Source organism: Otolemur garnettii, unplaced genomic scaffold (genome assembly GCF_000181295.1).
Source record: "Otolemur garnettii isolate 467f Iridium unplaced genomic scaffold, OtoGar3 scaffold00212, whole genome shotgun sequence".
In the NCBI taxonomy this organism is placed as follows: domain Eukaryota; kingdom Metazoa; phylum Chordata; class Mammalia; order Primates; family Galagidae; genus Otolemur; species Otolemur garnettii.
In genome coordinates, this window is record NW_003852607.1 from 1,528,171 (window position 1) to 1,545,457 (window position 17,287).

At 42.6% G+C, this 17,287-nt stretch overlaps 1 pseudogene; it reads left to right on the plus strand.

Moving 5' to 3' along the window:
* LOC105888162 overlaps nucleotides 1-17,287 on the plus strand; it is a 64,400-nt pseudogene that overhangs the window by 43,804 nt on the left and 3,309 nt on the right.

Consider the following 17,287-nt stretch of genomic DNA (forward strand, 5'->3'; position numbering starts at 1 on the left):
GGAGGCAGGAGAATCGCTTGAGCCCAGGAGTTAGAGGTTGCTATGATCTGTGATGCCATGGCACTACACAGGGTGACAGCTTAAGACTGTCTCAAGAAAAAAAAGAATAGAATGAAGATGGGGAGAAAGAGCAGGGGAGAGGGCAACAAAATGAGGAGCAGAAGCCCATGGGGAGACGGAGGAGAAGAGAAAAGCAAGAGCAGGGGAGAGGGTGAGGATGAGAGGTTTGTAGAGAATGAGGGAGAGAAACACAAAGAAGTGAAGACAGAGGGGCCCTGAGCCCAGACTTGATATGATTGATTGATTGTGATGATTAAGTTGCAACATGGTGTTTTGCCAATTTTAATCTAATAAGTTTAGCATAGCCCAGATTCAGCCAGAGGGCAGTGAGTCGACTCATTCCATTGTGGGTCACCCTCTTCTCTTTTTCTAAGATGGTGTAGGGAGTGGGGCAATGTCTGAGATAGGAGGAAAAAACAAATGTTTTTCCTACTTTTATAATCAGGAAGTCTATGAGTCCTCAACATGTAATATGCCACCCATGGTCACTGACATGTGTGGGGGTCACTCCTCATCAGCATGGAGCTTATCCATCAGACAGCAATAGGGTGTCCATAAGGTAACTGAGTTATCACACTGTTTTCGTGGACATGGGATCAGATCTTTAGTTGTCAGGCTCAGTCCCACAAGGCTGCCCCACATCAAATGCGAGTCCCAGGTCCCCAGAAGGGACCAGAACTATGACTGAACAGCTAAAAATTGTGTGTTTTATGACTCATTGCTCCCATTTTCTTAATTTCATAAAGCTGTTTATAAACTTAGGAAAATGTTTTCTGTAGGTTGACTTACTTGATACAGAAATATTCCAGAACACATACGTGAACTGACAAAAGCAAGAGCCATTCTGACAGATTAATGAAAACTTAGGAGAGGTGTTGGAAACCATGATTTTTATATGCAGGTGAAGGGAGAAACAGACTTTTCTTTTCTTTTTTTTTTTTTTGAGACAAAGTCTCAAGCTGTCTTCCAACTCTTGGACTTAAGAAATTCTCTTGCCTCAGCCTCCCAAGTAGCTGGGACTGCAGGCACCCACCACAATGCCTGGCTATTTTTTGGTAGTAGATGTCATGTTTGTTTGGCGGGCCTGGGCTGGATTCAAACCACCAGCTCTGGTGTATATGGCAGTCTCCCTAGCCATTTGAGCTACAGGTACCAAGCCAGGGAGGGACAGTTTTGGTGACTCAGTCCTTAACTTGTGGGATCCGACCCTATCCACATGTCATTACTATCAAAATCAAGTTAGATTATGGGGCACCTAGCTAGGAGTTCCCCAAAGAAGTGGTCACTGGGGGAAACCACACACACATTAGTGACTAGAGGTTAAATATCCTGTGTGCAGAATGAGGAGTTTTTCCCATCTCAAACATTAAAGGGAAGACATTTTCTATTAACCCACCCTCCCTGTCTGAGAGCCTAGAACCTCTACCCAGTGGTAACAGGTAATGGTCTGTCTCTGCTCCTGGGTGTTGTTGGCCCTGTGATTTTGTATCATTGCCAGTCCCACTCAGAGTCCCAAGGTGGCCTAGCATGGCTTCATCAATTTTTATTTTTATTTTATTTTCATTTATTTATTTAAGTTTTGAGACAGAGTCTCAGGGCACCTGGTAGAGTGCCCTGGCATCATCATAACTCATAGCAACCTCAAACTCTTGGGTCAAGAGTCTTGCCTCAGCCTCCCTACTAGCTGAGAGTAGGGGTCCCCACCATGATACCTGGGTAGTTTTTCTGTTTTTAGTAGACACAGGACCTCACTGCTGGCCAGACTGGTTTGGAACTCCTCAGCTCAAGGGATCTTTCTGTCTCAGCCTCCCAGAGTGCTAGGATTATAGGTGTGAGGCACCAAGGTGGCCCAAAATTTCCTCCTTGAACTTTTGTCATCTCTGTCCATACCCTACCTTTCCTTATTATCTCATATCATGGTTTAAATCCCTGTGTCATGTCTCTGTTTCCCCTATAGCCTTCTCCCTAAATTCCTGAATTTGGTGTTTCATTGTGTCCTCACCTCTCTGTCGGGCCAATTAACAGGCATTTCCACCTTCATGTGTCCTAAGGGGACTTTCTGAGCTCTGTGAAACATATTCTCATGTAGTCCTTATATCTCAGAGCAGAACGACCCTGGGTTCCCTGGGGCTCATGGAACTTCTTGTCATATAAACATGGTAACTGCCATGTGAGTTGTACTTAAGTTATGCAGGTTTTGAACCTGGGACCTCAAGAAACATATATTCCTCATAGGTCTCTTGAATTATCTTGAAATAAGCAAACATCATGGACCCAAGACTTCTGTTATACTGTGTTGTAATATGTAAAACATGATACATCTTTTTTTTTTTGTTAGACAGAGTCTCACTATGTCACCCTTGGTAGAGTGCAGTGGCATCACAGCTGACAGCAATCTCTAACTCTTGGGCTTAAGTGATACTCTTGCCTCAGCCTCCCAAGTAGCTGGGACTACAGGCGCCTATCATAACACCCAGCTATTTTGTTGTTGTTGTGATTGTTGTTGTTTAGCAGGCTTGGGTTGGGTTTGACCCTGCCTGCCTCAGTTTATGTGGCTGGCGCCCTAACTGCTGAGCTATGGGCACTGAGCCAAGACATAGTAAATCATGCTCCGTCACCTGGGCTAGAGTGTTGTGGCATCATTATAGCTTACAACAACCTCAAACTCTTGGGATCAAGCCATCCTCTTGTCTCAGCCTCCCTAGTACCTGGGAATACAGGTGCTTACCATAACACCTGGCAGTTTTCTTCTACTTTTAGTCGACACAGGGTCTCACTCTTGTTCAGGCTAGTCTCAAACTCCTGAGCTCAAGCATTCCACTTTCTTGGGGCTCCCAGAATGCTAGGATTACAGGCATGAGCCTGTAATCTGCCATGGTAGAGTTCCTTGGTATCATAACTCACACCAACCTTAAACTCATAGGCTCAAGCAATTGTCTTACCCTAGCCTCCCAAGTGACTGGGACTATAGGCGCCCACTACAACACTGGGCTAGTGTTTAGAACAGCCTACATTACCCTGTATTTTAAAAATTGCAATGCCGCCGCTTCAGTGCCAATAGTACAGTGGTCATGGTTCCAGTCATATACACCCAGGCTGGCTGGTTCAAACTCCCCCCCTCCACAAACGAAACAACAGTGACTTCTGCAACAAACAATAGCCAGGCATTGTGGCAGGCTCCTGTAGTCCCAGCTACTTGGGAGGCTGAGGCAAGAGAATCGCTTAAGCCCAACAGTTTGAGGTTGCCGTGAGCTGTGATGCCACAGCAATCTACCGAGGATGATATAGTGAAACTCCCTCTCAAAAGAAAAAAAATTGCAATACCTAGTGCAAGTGCAGATATGTATTACCTTGTGATTGGTCAACAACACTTGGGTATGAAATCCCAAGTTAACTCATGACCAGTCAACAGTGTGTTCAGCTCATTCTTGTGTAAAACAAAGAAAAACAGTACATGTTTACTTATAAGAGGTGGGGAAATACATCCTCTTTTTTTGAGACAGAGCCTCAAGCTGTCCCCCTGGGTAGAGGGCCATGGCATCACGGCTCACAGCAACCTCCAACTCCTGGGCTCAAGTGAGTCTCCTGCCTCCACCTCCCAAGTAGTTGGGACCATAGGCACCCGCCACAACGCCTGGCTATTTTTTTGGTTGCAGCCATCATTGTTGTTTGGGGGGCCCAGGCTGGATTCGAACCCGCCACCTTAGGTGTATGTGGCTGGCGCCTCAGCCACTTGAGCCACAGGCACCAAGCCAATGGAAATACATCCTTTTGAAAGTTCTCTTGAGACGCAGGAGATATAAGTGTGCAGGTGTGGGCTCTCCCTGCTCTGCTTGCCCAAGACCTCTCTGGCCTCATCCGCTGTGTCCTGCTCACTGGCTTTGCTTCAGCCACATGGGCCTCTTTCCCTTCCCCACATTGCTCCTGCCTCAGGTATATAATGGTGGACGTGTGTCCTTCTAGAACTCTCCTGCCTGTTGGCTGCAGGTAACAAGCACCCTTCTTTCCTTGCATGTTTGTTCTGATGTCACCTGACAGAGGACTTCTGTCCTCTATTTAATATTTTAGCCACCTCTTCACCCCCACCAGGCTCCTGGTAGTCCATATTAGCTGAGCTGTGTATTTCTTTTGGGTTCCTTGCCATTCACTGTCAGGACACTGGTGACAGGTCTACAAGGGGAAAGCAAAGCCAGAAGGTGGGAGGTATCCTGGTCTTGCCCTTCTGAGTGGAGCTCAGGCCAGGCATCACATTAGAGTATGGAGGATTTTTTCAAATTCATCCCTCTTGTCCCCTTCCCCTTCACACAGTTAGGTTGGGACCCACCTTCAGCAATGGTTCCAGTGACCAGGTGTGTCCAGTCTATGTCCTGCACTGAGCAGAAAGGCTCTGTGTATGCCACTGCTGAGGTCTGAGCTTGGAGGGGTGAGGGGCAGTGACTTGGAGCGGGGAGCTCAGTGCAGCCCAGCTCCCCTCCTCTGCAGCGTGTTGGACATTACCAGGAGGGAGGTGGGCTCTGGTGAGGGGGTCAGAGAATCACCAGTTTGCTTTCTGTTGGAGCGTATTGTCCCTGCATCCTTCTCTGTGCAGTGGGCAGCAGAGGACCTGCCTTTCTGCATGGCGAGGTCTTCCCTATGTGAGTGCTTGTGTCACAGGGAGGGAGTGTATTGATTCTAAACCATAAGCAGAGTAATTTTACTTTTCAGGATTGACTTCTAAAGAATCCAGTTATAGAAGAAGAAGCCCAGAAGAGGAAAGAAAAGGATTCAGAAATGGCTGTGCCTCAGGTACAGTGATGTTCTCAGTGGATCATCTGAGTCCCCCTCCTTCTGAAATGCTGGCGCTGGACTTGCTGATCTCTGACTCAGCAGTGTCCAGCCTGACTTATTTGCTGCAACTCAACCCTGCCTTCCCTCAGTCCCTCTCCCCATGACCCAGTGACTTGAGCTTATGCAGAGGCTCCATTGGGTGGGATCCTGGGAAGGACATCAGTTAGAGAGGGGATGTGGCCCCTGTGGTGTCAGTGCTGTGGGGCAGCAGGGACTGTTTATAGGCCACATCTGGGTGCACTGTCACTCTCTGTAGACCAGGATTAGAGAAGCTGCATGTGGAAGTCGTGTCAGTGTGCACAAATACCTGGTAAATTCTGGGAAAAGATCAGGAGTTGGAAGTCTTTTCTGTTACTAAATTTGTAGTAAATATATAAGAACAGGAAGTTTTCTTTTTTCACCTTTATATAGAGGATGGCCATAAAGTTCATGTACAATTTAAATACTTGTAAATTGCACACAAACTTTATGGCCACCTCATGTGTGTACATATAGTGTCACCTGGTCGCCCCAGTCTAGAGTGCAGTGGTATCATAGCTCGCTGCAACCTCAAACTCCTGGGCTCAATTAATTTTCCTACCTCAGAACAGGAAAGTTTTGACGCCATTCTCAACACGGCCACTTCATGGACAGTGTGGTGTTCTTGCATATCCTCCTCTGCAGCAGGTGTTTTTGGTAAAAATGGTTCAAATTTTGCTCAGATATAGAAGCAGAATTCCTTTGTCATCAGAGAGGGTGGAGCTATATTCTCCCACCAATCATTATTAAATACATATTTTTTATTTTAAGGGTCACCTGTATATACCTGTCTTACAGTAAACCTCCTCATAAAGATGCAGCTTAGACCCCTTCGATGTAAAGCATCCCCTTTCCTATCCATGTGCCACCATCCTTCTGGTGTCACTTGGGAGCTGCTTTTGTCTGTTGTTTGGCAGGAGGCAGAGCAAGTTTTGTGCAGGTCTATTCCACATTGTGATGAGATTTTAGAAAAAATTCTTCAGTATTTTATGAGAATTTATCCTGCTTAGTTGTGAAAATTTCCATGTTGGCAAACATGGATAGCTTGCTGTTTCACATTTTTGTTAGAACATTCTGTGAATGAAGACCCATGCATGGATCTTTATAATTTTTGACTGTTATAAAGAATGTGACAGTGCCTTCTCTGTGCATGCTTGTGTCTCTACGGATGCATAAGGTTCCTTTAGGTTGTGTGCTTGACATAGTGATTGCTGCTTCTAGGATGAAGCATTTCCTACTTTTTTAGATCTGGTGAGATTCCTTCTGTACTCCTGTCTACAAAGATACCCTCTTCTACTCAGACCTGGTGAGATTTCCACCTCATTAAACAAAACTTGCTACTATGTTCCTCTTTTACTTTAAAATTCTGAAAACCTGAGAGAAGGCGGTGCCTGTGGCTCAATGGGTAGAGCACCAGCCAAATACACCCAGACTGGTGGGTTAGGATCCGGCCCAGGCCGCCTAAACAACAGTGACAGCTGCAACAACAACAAGGCAGTGTGTCAGGCCCCTGTAGTTCTAGCTACTTGGGAGGCTGAGACAAGAGAATTGTTTAAGCCTAAGAGTTTGAGGTTGCTGTGAACTGTGACATCACAGCGCTCTACCAAGGGTGACATAGTAAGACTCTTATCTCAAAAAAAAAAAAAAAAAAAAAGCCTGAGAGAAATGGCAAGCTTTTGTGTTAATATTTTTTCAATTTCTTGTAAGTGTAGTTTTCTCTATTTTGTGGGCGTGCATATATAAAATGGATGTTCATTTTTTTTTTCATGTATTTTAGGATCTATTTTATATCCATTGGTTTATATTCATTATACATATCTTGGTGTCTTGTTGTAAATTATACATTTAAAAAATGTGAAACAGAAATCTGTTTTTTCTAATGCTCCCTATTTTTGCTTGTGCCTTTGTTTTATCTTTGTTTGCAGAATCCTTGCATGATCACAAAATACTATGTTTCATTTAATCTAAAGTGTTATTTTTTATCTAAAATTCTAACGTTTTGGTCATATCTCTGTTTAATTTGAATTATTATGTAGATCTTATTTTAGGTATTTAATATCCTAAGAGGTTCATGTTTATTTTGATAAATCCCTCCATTTTCTTCTTCTTTTCAGAATTACTTTTGTTCTCCTTGACGTGACACAGATTCATTTGACACTCAAGTATTTTCCTTGTCTTTGAATGGCTCTGGACTTCTCATCACAGAGGTCTTTACATGTCCACATGTTCTGATGAGCATTGGGTTTGGCAGTCCTTGATAATGTCATCGATATGTCCTTTAGTAAAGTTTGTTTCTTTGCGTCTTCACAGTTCAGCAGTGATAGGCATATTCACATTATTGTGCAACATGTTCCTCAAAATTTTTCTTTTTTTTTTTTTTTTGAGACAGAATCTCACTATGTTGCCCTCAGTAGAGTGCTATGGCGTCACAGCTCACAGCAACCTCAAACTCTTGGGTTTAAATGATTCTCTTCCCTCAGCCTTCCAAGTACCTGGGACTACAGGCACCCACCACAACACCTGGCTGTTTTCTGTTGTTGTTGTTATAGTTGTCATTGTTGTTGAGCCAGCTCAGGCTGGGTTCAGACCCCTCCTCCTCAGTGTATGTGGCCTGTACCCGAATCACTGAGCTATGAGTACTGAGTCCCTCAAAGTTTTTCATACTGGGAAACTGTATGCCCAGCAACACCAATTCCCCCTCTGACTTTTCATTTCTCTGCCATCTTTCATGGTGTCTTTGTAAGAATTTAACATTAAGTATTTCATAGGAGCAGAATCCTACCCATTTGTCTTTTTTATAGCATAAAGTCTGTGAGGTTCATCCATTTTGTAGCATGTGACAGAATTTCCTTTTTATTTTAAGGCTGAGTAATGTTGCATTACATGCATATACTATATTCTTGTTACCCATTCATCTGTAGATCACTTGTTCATTCCTTCCTCTCCTTGGCTATTGTGTATGATGCTGTGATGAGCTTGGGTGTGCAGATACCAAGAGAAACTTTTCCATTTTTCACATATACACACCTACATGTGGGGTTGCTGGATCATGTGGGGGTTGTATTTTGAATTTTTGAGGCCCCCCTTGCTGACTTCCATGGTGTAAAACACCATTTTACATTTGCAGCAACAGTGCATGAGAGTTCCCACTTCTCCACATGGACGTAGGATTTTCTGTTCTAACGTTAATAGCCGGAGTATGCTGTCAAGTCTTTCTGTGGTGTTAATTTGCATTTGTCTTGTGATGATGAGCATCTTTTTACGTGCTTGTTGGCCATTTGCTTATCTTCATTGGAGTAATGCCTGTTGAAGTCCTTTGCCCATACTATAATTGGTTTATTTCTTTTTGTTTATTGTAAAGTTGTAGAAGTTCCTGATGTAATCTGGATATGAACCCCTGACAGAGACATGATTTTCAAATCTTTCTTCCCATTCCATAGGTTGCCTTTCCCTCTTTTGGTTGGTAACTTTCACACATAGAAATTTTCCTTTTGGATCTACTTTCTTTTGTCTGTTTTAGCTTTTCTTCCCTGCACTTTTGGTATTATATTGTAGAAAGTCTTTCCAAGCTCAATGTCTTATGGTTTTTACCTGTTGGTACTTGGTTTAGTGTTTTTTATTTCGAAGGGTGCCCAGTTTTGCCTACTATTTTATCTTAGAGTATATTCAGGGGTGTCCAACCTAAGACCTGGGTCGCATATAGATTATTTCAGGACTGTTTTGTTCGTCTGTGGTGTAGGATTTTGCAAAAATTATCCACAGCCCTGTGTTAGCGTATCAGCTTTTGTTAGTATTTGTGTATTCAGTGGGTGGCCCAAAGAATTCTTCTTTAAAGTGTAGCATGAAAAAGAAGGTCGAACACCCATATGTGACACAGTTCTCAGTAATATGACATCAGAGATTTCTCTCATGGGTTATTATGTTTGGTATAGGAGGGACTACAGATAAATTATTTAGAATAATGCCTAGCACAAGAGAAGTATTCAGAAGCTTCATTCACTGCTCTTGCTGCCATCATCTTGGATTTTAGATTCTGACCTTTCTTTTAAGGCACTGTGGATATTGTCATCTCTGAAGTCACCACCCATCCTTTAGCTCATCGAGACAAAGAATGTCACTTTCTGTGTCAAAAATAGAATTTAACACACCTATAGGGATAACCTAGCATTGATTTTTTTATTTGTCTACTTATTAAATGGTCCATAAGAATGAGAAACACCTTCATTGAGAGGGTATTAGAACCGTTAGTGGAAGAGTACAATAAAACAGAAGGAGGGAGACATAATGTGCTCAGAAATACTTCATTTGGATTTGTAGAAACACTTACCTCATTTGTAGGTAAGTCCATTCTCTCACCTCTGTCTTCTCTTTTTAGTAAACTTAAGAACTCTACCCATAACTCTTTGTGCTTTCATTTCAGAGCCCTTTGACATTCAGGGATGTGGCCATAGAGTTCTCTCAGGAAGAGTGGACGTGCCTGGACCCTGCTCAGAGGACTTTATACAGGGACGTGATGTTAGAGAACTATAGGAACCTGGTCTCCCTAGGTGAGGATTTCTTTTTTCCTGAAGTTAGGATCTATCCTTGCATACCTTTCTGTTTTCCCTGATTTCATCTTAGAACCCCCTCTGTTCATAACTGAGATCAAAGCTATATTTATTCAGAAATGAAAAGCTTCATAATGTGCCATTTGGACGTTAACTGTCCCTTTGTTTATGTTATCTGCACCCTTCACCATGCCAGGGCTGAGGTATGCTGGAAACCACATGACTTTTTAAATAGCCAATTCTTGATTGTCTACCCTTGTACTTTTGATTCAGTAGCACTGGACAGCAGCATCTCACCATGTTCCCTTAGCATTCAGAAGTGGAAGTTCAGTGGATGAATTTGTGAAATATTTCCCAAGATCTCTCTGTAATGTCCCTCCTACTACCTTCACGTGGGGCTGAGATTTGGGAAGAGCACCAGGACTTGATGTTCATTTATTTTTTATATCTGTAAGCAGGAATCTCTCTCTTTTTTTTTTGAGACAGAGCCTCAAGCTGTCCCCCTGGGCAGAGTGCCGTGGCATTACAGCTCACAGCAACCTCCAACTCCTGGGCTCAAGCGAGTCTCCTGCCTCCGCCTCCCAAGTAGCTGGGACCACAGGCGCCCGCCACAACGCCCGGCTTTTTTTTGGTTGCAGCCGTCATTGTTGTTTGGCGGGTCCGGGCTGGGGATTCGAACCCGCCACCTTAGGTGTACGTGGCTGGCGCCTTAGCCGGTTGAGCTATAGGCGCCGAGCCAGAATCTCTCTTTTTTGACCTTAATGTTATATCCATGTTGGAGCAACAAAGCGGCTCTGGAGTCAGGAGAGTGAAGTGGAAATAGCAAAAAAACTCCAGACAGGTGGGAAAGTATCTGTGAACTACAGTAAAATTTGTTTTATTTTATTTTGTTTTGTTTGAGACAGAGTCTTACTCTGTTGCCCTGGGTAGAGTGCTATGATATCATAGCTCACAGCAGCCTCAAACTCCTGGTCTCAACATTCCTGCCCCAGACTCCTGAGGAGCTAGGACTACAGGCACCCACCAGTACAGCCCAGCTAGTTTTTCTGTTTTTAGTAGAGAGAGTCTCTGGCTTTTGCTCAGGCTGCTTTGGAACTCCTGAGCTCAAGCAATCCACCTACTTCACTCTTCCAGAATGCTAGCACTACAGGCCGGTGCAGCATATCTGTTCTAAAATAAAATCTTAAGTCCCCCCTCCTGAAGAAATGGACCCCCCTCTTTGCCAAGAGGACACCAGAAATACCCTAAAGTTGAGTTTCTGGCCCTGAGAAGGAAGGTGAGACCTACCTCAACATGCTCTCCCTTCCCTTCTTGAAGATATTCTTTGTACCTCATTAACAGGCCTGAGGCTCTGCAAGACAAAACTTAAACCACACCTGCATGTCATCAGTTTACTTAACTGGTTCCCATTTCTTTAAACAATTGCAAATAAAAGAGTTTCTAAACCCACATATAACCTGTAATGGCCCACTTTGAGATGTCCAGCCTTTTCAGTCCAATGCAATGTATGCCTTCCATGTATTGATTTATGACTTTACATGTCTTTCCTGTCTTCCTGACATATGAAAAATCAAACTGTAACCCAACCATGGGGAGACTTCTTGGGTGTGGCTGTTTAGGCAGGTGATGGTTCCACATACTTGTCTCAGAATAAACCCCTTTACATTATTTGTATCTTTTTCCTTTGGCGTATCAAGGGTGGTAACCGGTAAGAGCTCAGACGGGTAGAGAGAAAGTTGCATCATTAAACAGTGTTTGGGAATCTCTCCTCACATCAAAGAGTTCTGTGGTACAATAAAAGTTTAAATCCTGTGAGCTCTGAACAGAAGCTTTTGTCCTCACTTGTCACTCTGTTCTTTATACATGTAATTTCCCCCCTACATTGGTGCTGTAGCTCAGAGACAAAATCTTTATTGTGATGGCCAACACGCTATCGTCTGGCTTCTGTGAAATCTTGGTTCCCTTCTCCATTTGTGGCACATGAAAGGCAATTTCAAAGGGCTCTTTCCCCCATGGTGTGTCCTTCTGTACTTGATTCTATCTGGTGCTCAGTTCTCTGTCCTTAGGGGTCAGAGCTGAGGCATCCATAGACCTGACACCTTACCCTATTCAGGTTCCTCTCCATTTCCTGTACTTTGAAGACCTGATCAGGATGTGGGCAAACACTGACTGCTGTTTCTTTGCATTTGGGTCAGGAATCTGCATGAGCTGTCTGCCTTCCTCTCTGCCTGAAATAGGAAATAACCAGAGCATTGAATTTCCCCTTCCCCACACCAGTCATCACAAAATGCCTCCCTTCTGGTCCCAAAAATGTATGGGGATTTCTCTCCTGCCACTGTAGGCAGAATGGGTATTGAAGACCCCATCTTGGCAAGGGAAAACACCCCCGGAAAAAGGGAAAAAAAATTCTTTTTTTTTTGAGACAGAAACTATTGCCATATGGGTCTCACGGAAAAGCGATGTTGTGGAGAATAAGCACATTTATTGAAATTGTGTTTTAAATAAAGGTGACCATCTGCTCGCTCAGGCAAAATGGAGAGCTTCTTTATTTGTGGTTGGTTTATATAGGGAATTTTGTACATGCGCATAATACAGCAATGACTCATTGATTCATTTAAACATCATGTGACTACCTCATGATTAGCTTCCGAAAACCCACTCAACATACACCTTTTGACATAACCCTATCAACATAACCCAATTTCACATAACTTAATGGAGAGCATGTTGTTAGCCATTACTTCTTTGTTCTTATCTGATGATGCCTGAGGCTATGGAGGAACAAGGTAGATTGAATACCTGCCCTTGCTGGCCTTGCTGTTTGGAAGCTGTTACTTCGGATCTTTAAACAAAGCATAAAGAAACTTCTTGGGCATACAGGAATTTGTGTGCAAACCTCTGCTCCCATGTAGGCTTTAAGTCAGGGGGTTTTTGCTGGAACCTTTAATAAGGAATTTTTAGGCTGGACTTCTCAAAAGCCTTTCATGAATCCAAGTTTCATCTGTGCCATTAGATACCTGAATGCATTGGGTAAATTCCTCTTCTCTTGAGGTCCCCAAGCACATTTCCATTCCCAGACCTGTAAGCAAATGACCTTTGTTACTTACCACAGATCAGGAAAGGTTACTGATAGGTATCTGGCTAGTTTTCTAAAGGGCTTTTTTATTGGCTTTATAAAGTCAACCTTAATTCCTTAACACAGTAAATGCTATTCCAGCCAAAGCCTTGGTCATGTTAGGCTCACAACCAACCTAGCCACATGGGATTCTGCCTCAGTTTCTTATAAGTATGCCTGCACAAAGTCTTGTCACTGCTCTCTCTCAAATGGCTTTTTTGGCCAGAGGCATACAGGCGTTTCACCTATAGAGTCTCACTATGTTGCCCTTGGTAGAATGCTATAGCATCATAGCTCATAGCAACCTCAAAGTCTTGGGCTTAAGCAATTCTCTTGCCTCAGCCTCCCACATAGCGGGGACTACAGGTGCCTACCACAAGACCTGGCTATTTTTTGGTAGTAGTTGTAATTGTTATTTGGCAGCTCGAGATAGATTCAAACCTGCCAGTTGCGGTGTATGTGGCTGGCGCCCTAGCCACTGAGCTACAGATGCTCAGAGCTACAGTTACAAACAAAAATTTGTTCTATTTTTAGTATAGACAGGGTTTCACTTGTGCTCAGGCTAGTCTCACACTCCTGAGCTCGAGTAATCCACCCACTTCAGCATCCCACATGGCTAGGATTCCAGGTGTGGGTCACCCAGGCCCAGCCCAAGGGCAGATGTCAGTACCAGCCTCAAGTTTTGTTTCTTGAAATCTCCCTCTACCTGATTAGCCAGTGAATCATTATTCTGCCCCCAGGATTTGTCTACATTGCTGTACCCTTGATAACAACATTTTGTGTCTTTCTGAGTACGGTATAAGATGATCTCTTTCTTCTCCATGGCTATATCCAGGTATTTCCTTTTGAGTCTCACTGAGAGCATACCTGCACATGATTTCCTAGAATCTCCTGTGTAAGTGCCAACTGGGACTGATGTACCTTATGTTCTGAGATCAGAGGAGATTGGACACATTCAGGGTGGTATGGATATAGATAGTCTTCTAGAATCTGTATGTAGAATCTGTTGAATATACTCTCAGAAATAGAATTCAAAGGTCATTCAATATGATAAATTTAATTTCATAGTAAATATTATAAGACATATAAATCTAATTCCTTCTTACATTGTCAAATCATCTCTCCTTCTAATCTCTTCAATTTTAGCCTCACTTTCACAGCTTTAGTCTCAGAGTTGACAATGGGATAGTTATACACTGGTTGCTAAATCGCTTTTCTTAACACAGTTAGAATTTTAGATGGCATAGTGTAATTCTGTTTCCATAGATTTGTAAGTATAATGTCTGTGTCTGCAAACCCATGTAAAGACATGTTATGTATTTAGTATTCTAAAAAGCACAGGGGGGGATTAGTGAGGTTTATGTATTCCTGACCACATCTGTTTTCACAAGATCCCTTCCCGCCAACACTACTCTCACCATGTAAATACAATTCCTTACCATTGACAGACTTTTGCAGGACACTGCCTAAGTTGTTATATTTACTGGTGCCTGAATCAGGATGTGCCCTGGGCAATGACTTACACAGCATTGTCCATGAAGGATGACTAAGTAACCCTGTTTGGCAACATAGCCGAGACCTTCGTATCCCTCGAACTGTTCCCCTATGCTCCTCTGTTTCCTATGCCCTGTTATTTCTGGTGCTGCTTAGATCAGCAGTTGCTCCTAAGAACATGTGTAAGCCTGCAAGCCCTGGATCAAGTCTTATTTTTCTCATTTAATGTGCAAATTTCGGTTAGATACATAAATGCTATGGACCTCCTATTTTCACAGGAAACATAATTTATCTCTTGGGTACTCTAACAAGCTTGTGTTGGTTGATGGCTAAGAATACTGCATTGCTCTGGGCCTGGTGGGTTCTATCCCAGCCTGGACCTGCTAAAAAAAAAAGAAAAGAAAAGAAAAAAAAAATAAGAATACTGCATGGTGTTTGTAAAGACTGTTAAATTCTGAATAGGACCTCAACAGATAAACTTTGACTAAACATGAATGTTCAAATCAGGAGTCCTCAAACTTTTTAAACAGGGGGCCAGTTCACTGTCCCTCAGACTGTTGGAGGGCCGGACTGCAGGCCCGGGGACGAGTCAGCTGCTAAGCAGGACAGGCAGTGGTAGCAAAAACACCTGGTGGGCCGGATAAATGTCCTAGGCAGGCTGCATGTGGCCTGCAGGCCGTAGTTTGAAGACGCCTGGTTCAAATCATAGTTGCCGGAATTACATTGTATGGGATCGTATTTCTCAATTTGTTCTGAGTAATGTTTTCTGTTACCCTAGTTCATACGTTTTCCAAGTACAAATACATCATTCCTTTCAATCACTGAACACCCATGTGCTTTCAGCCCATTGTAGTGCTTTGCCTGCAGGGTAAAAATACTGTATTTTCAGGGTTAACATGGGTTTCTGCAAGGTATTTTGTTAGTAGGTTGTTTCATGCTAGCCTTCCCTGCCTACTCTTTTGAATTACATGTAATCACCTTTCCTATATTTAAAAAAAAAAAAAAGTTTTCCTAACAATTAGGAAATTGTATGTTTTATAACTGTGTGTGCTGTACCTATGTAACTCTTGGTATAATGTTATATATTTCAATAGGAGGTGTTTAATGACCATGTATAATTCCTCAGACGCCTATGGTTCTTTATATCTTGTAGGTATATCTTCTATATGTGTGATAAATGAGTTGCCACCTACAGAGAGCAGTAGTATAGAAGAAATATCCCCCACAGTGATGTTGGAAAGGAATAAAAACCATGACATTGAAGACTTTGGCTTTAGGGAAGTCCAGAAGAGTATACATAACTTTGAGTATCAATGGAGAGATGATGAAAGACATTGCAATGGAGTCCGTATGACCCCTCAGGGAAATCTCACTGGTAGAAGAGATCAGCATGATAGGAGTGATTCAGAAAACAAACTCGTTAATAATCAGCTGGGATTGAACACCCAGTCAAATATACCAGAAATGAAGCTATTAAAGATTAAAGAGAAAATTTATGAATGTAATCTCATGGAGCCATCTGTCAACAGTGATTTCTTGGTTTCCCCACCCCACAGAATTCCTTCTACTATGCCCCACCTTTCTCATAAACATGAGTATGATCTGATGGATTCATTATTCCCACAAAGAGACAAACCACACATGGTGACAGAACATTACAAATGTACTGAGTGGGACAAGGTCTTTAATCAAGGGTTACATTTCAGTATTCATCAAATAATGCATGAGGAAGAGAATCGATTTAAATGTAATATATGTGCCAAGGTTTTCAATAAGAAATCAAGCCTTGGAAGTCATCAAAGAGTCCACACTATAAAGAAAACTTACAAATGTAATGAATGTGGCAAGGTCTTCAATTACATTTCACGGCTTGCACAGCATCAGAGAATCCACACTGGAGAGAAACCTTACAAATGTAATGAATGTGGAAAGGTATTCCGGGAAAGTTCGGCCCTTGCACAGCATCGGAGAATTCACACAGGAGAGAAACCTTACAAATGTAATGAATGTGGAATGCTATTCCGAGCAAGTTCAGTCCTTGGACGACATTCGAGAATTCACACTGGAGAGAAACCTTACAAATGTAATGAATGTGGCAAGGTCTTTAGTCGTATTTCACACCTTGAAGAACATCACAAGATTCACACTGGAGAGAAACCTTTCAAATGTAACAAATGTGGCAAAATGTTTAGTAACAAATCATCCCTGGGAACGCACTGGAGGATTCATACTGGAGAGAAACCTTACAAGTGTAATGAATGTGGAAGTGTATTCCGTGACAGTTCAGGCCTTGCACGACATCGAAGAATTCACACTGGGGAAAAACCTTATAAATGTAATGAATGTGGCAAAATGTTCAGTAATAAGTCATCCCTAGGAAAGCACTGGAGGTTTCATGCTGAGAAAAACCTTACAAATGTAATGAATGTTACAAAGTCTGCAGTTATAATTCACACCTTGCATGGCATCTAAACATAATGGTGGGAAACTTTATAAATGTAATGAATATGGCAAGGTGTTCAGTCAGAATTCACATCTAGCAAATCATTGGAGAAATCATACTGGAGAGAAACCTTGTAAGTGTGATGAATATGGCAAAGTCTTTAATCAAAATTCGTATCTTATGTATCATGGGAGAATTCTTACTGGAGAGAAACCTTATAAGTGTAATGAATATAGAAAGGTTTTCAGTCCAAACTCATGCTTAGCACATCATTGGAGAGTTCATAGTGGAAAGAAACCTTAGAAATGTAATGAGTGTGGCCAGACCTTTAGTGTTTGTTCAAGCCTTACTGACCATCATGTACTAGAGAAACCTTTCTTTTCTTTTTCTTTCTTTTTTTTTTTTTTAAGAGACAGAGTCTTACTTTGTCACCCTCGGTAGAGTGCTGTGGCATCACAGCTAATAGCAACCTCCAGCTCTTGGGCTTAGGTAATTCTCTTGCCTCAGCCTCCTGAGTAGCTGAGACTACAGGCACCCACCACAATGCCCAGCTATTTTTTTGTTGCAGTTTGGCCGGGTCCAAGTTTGAACTCGCAACCCTCGGTATCTGGGGCCAGTGCCCCACTCACTGAGCCACAGGTGCCACCTCTGGAGAAACCTTTCAAAAATAATAAATCAAATGTGGCAAGGTTTTCAGTGACAGTTCCTACCTTGAACATCATCAGAGATTTCATGCTGCAGAGACATCTTATCAATGTGACAATGTAATTATTAATGTAGGAA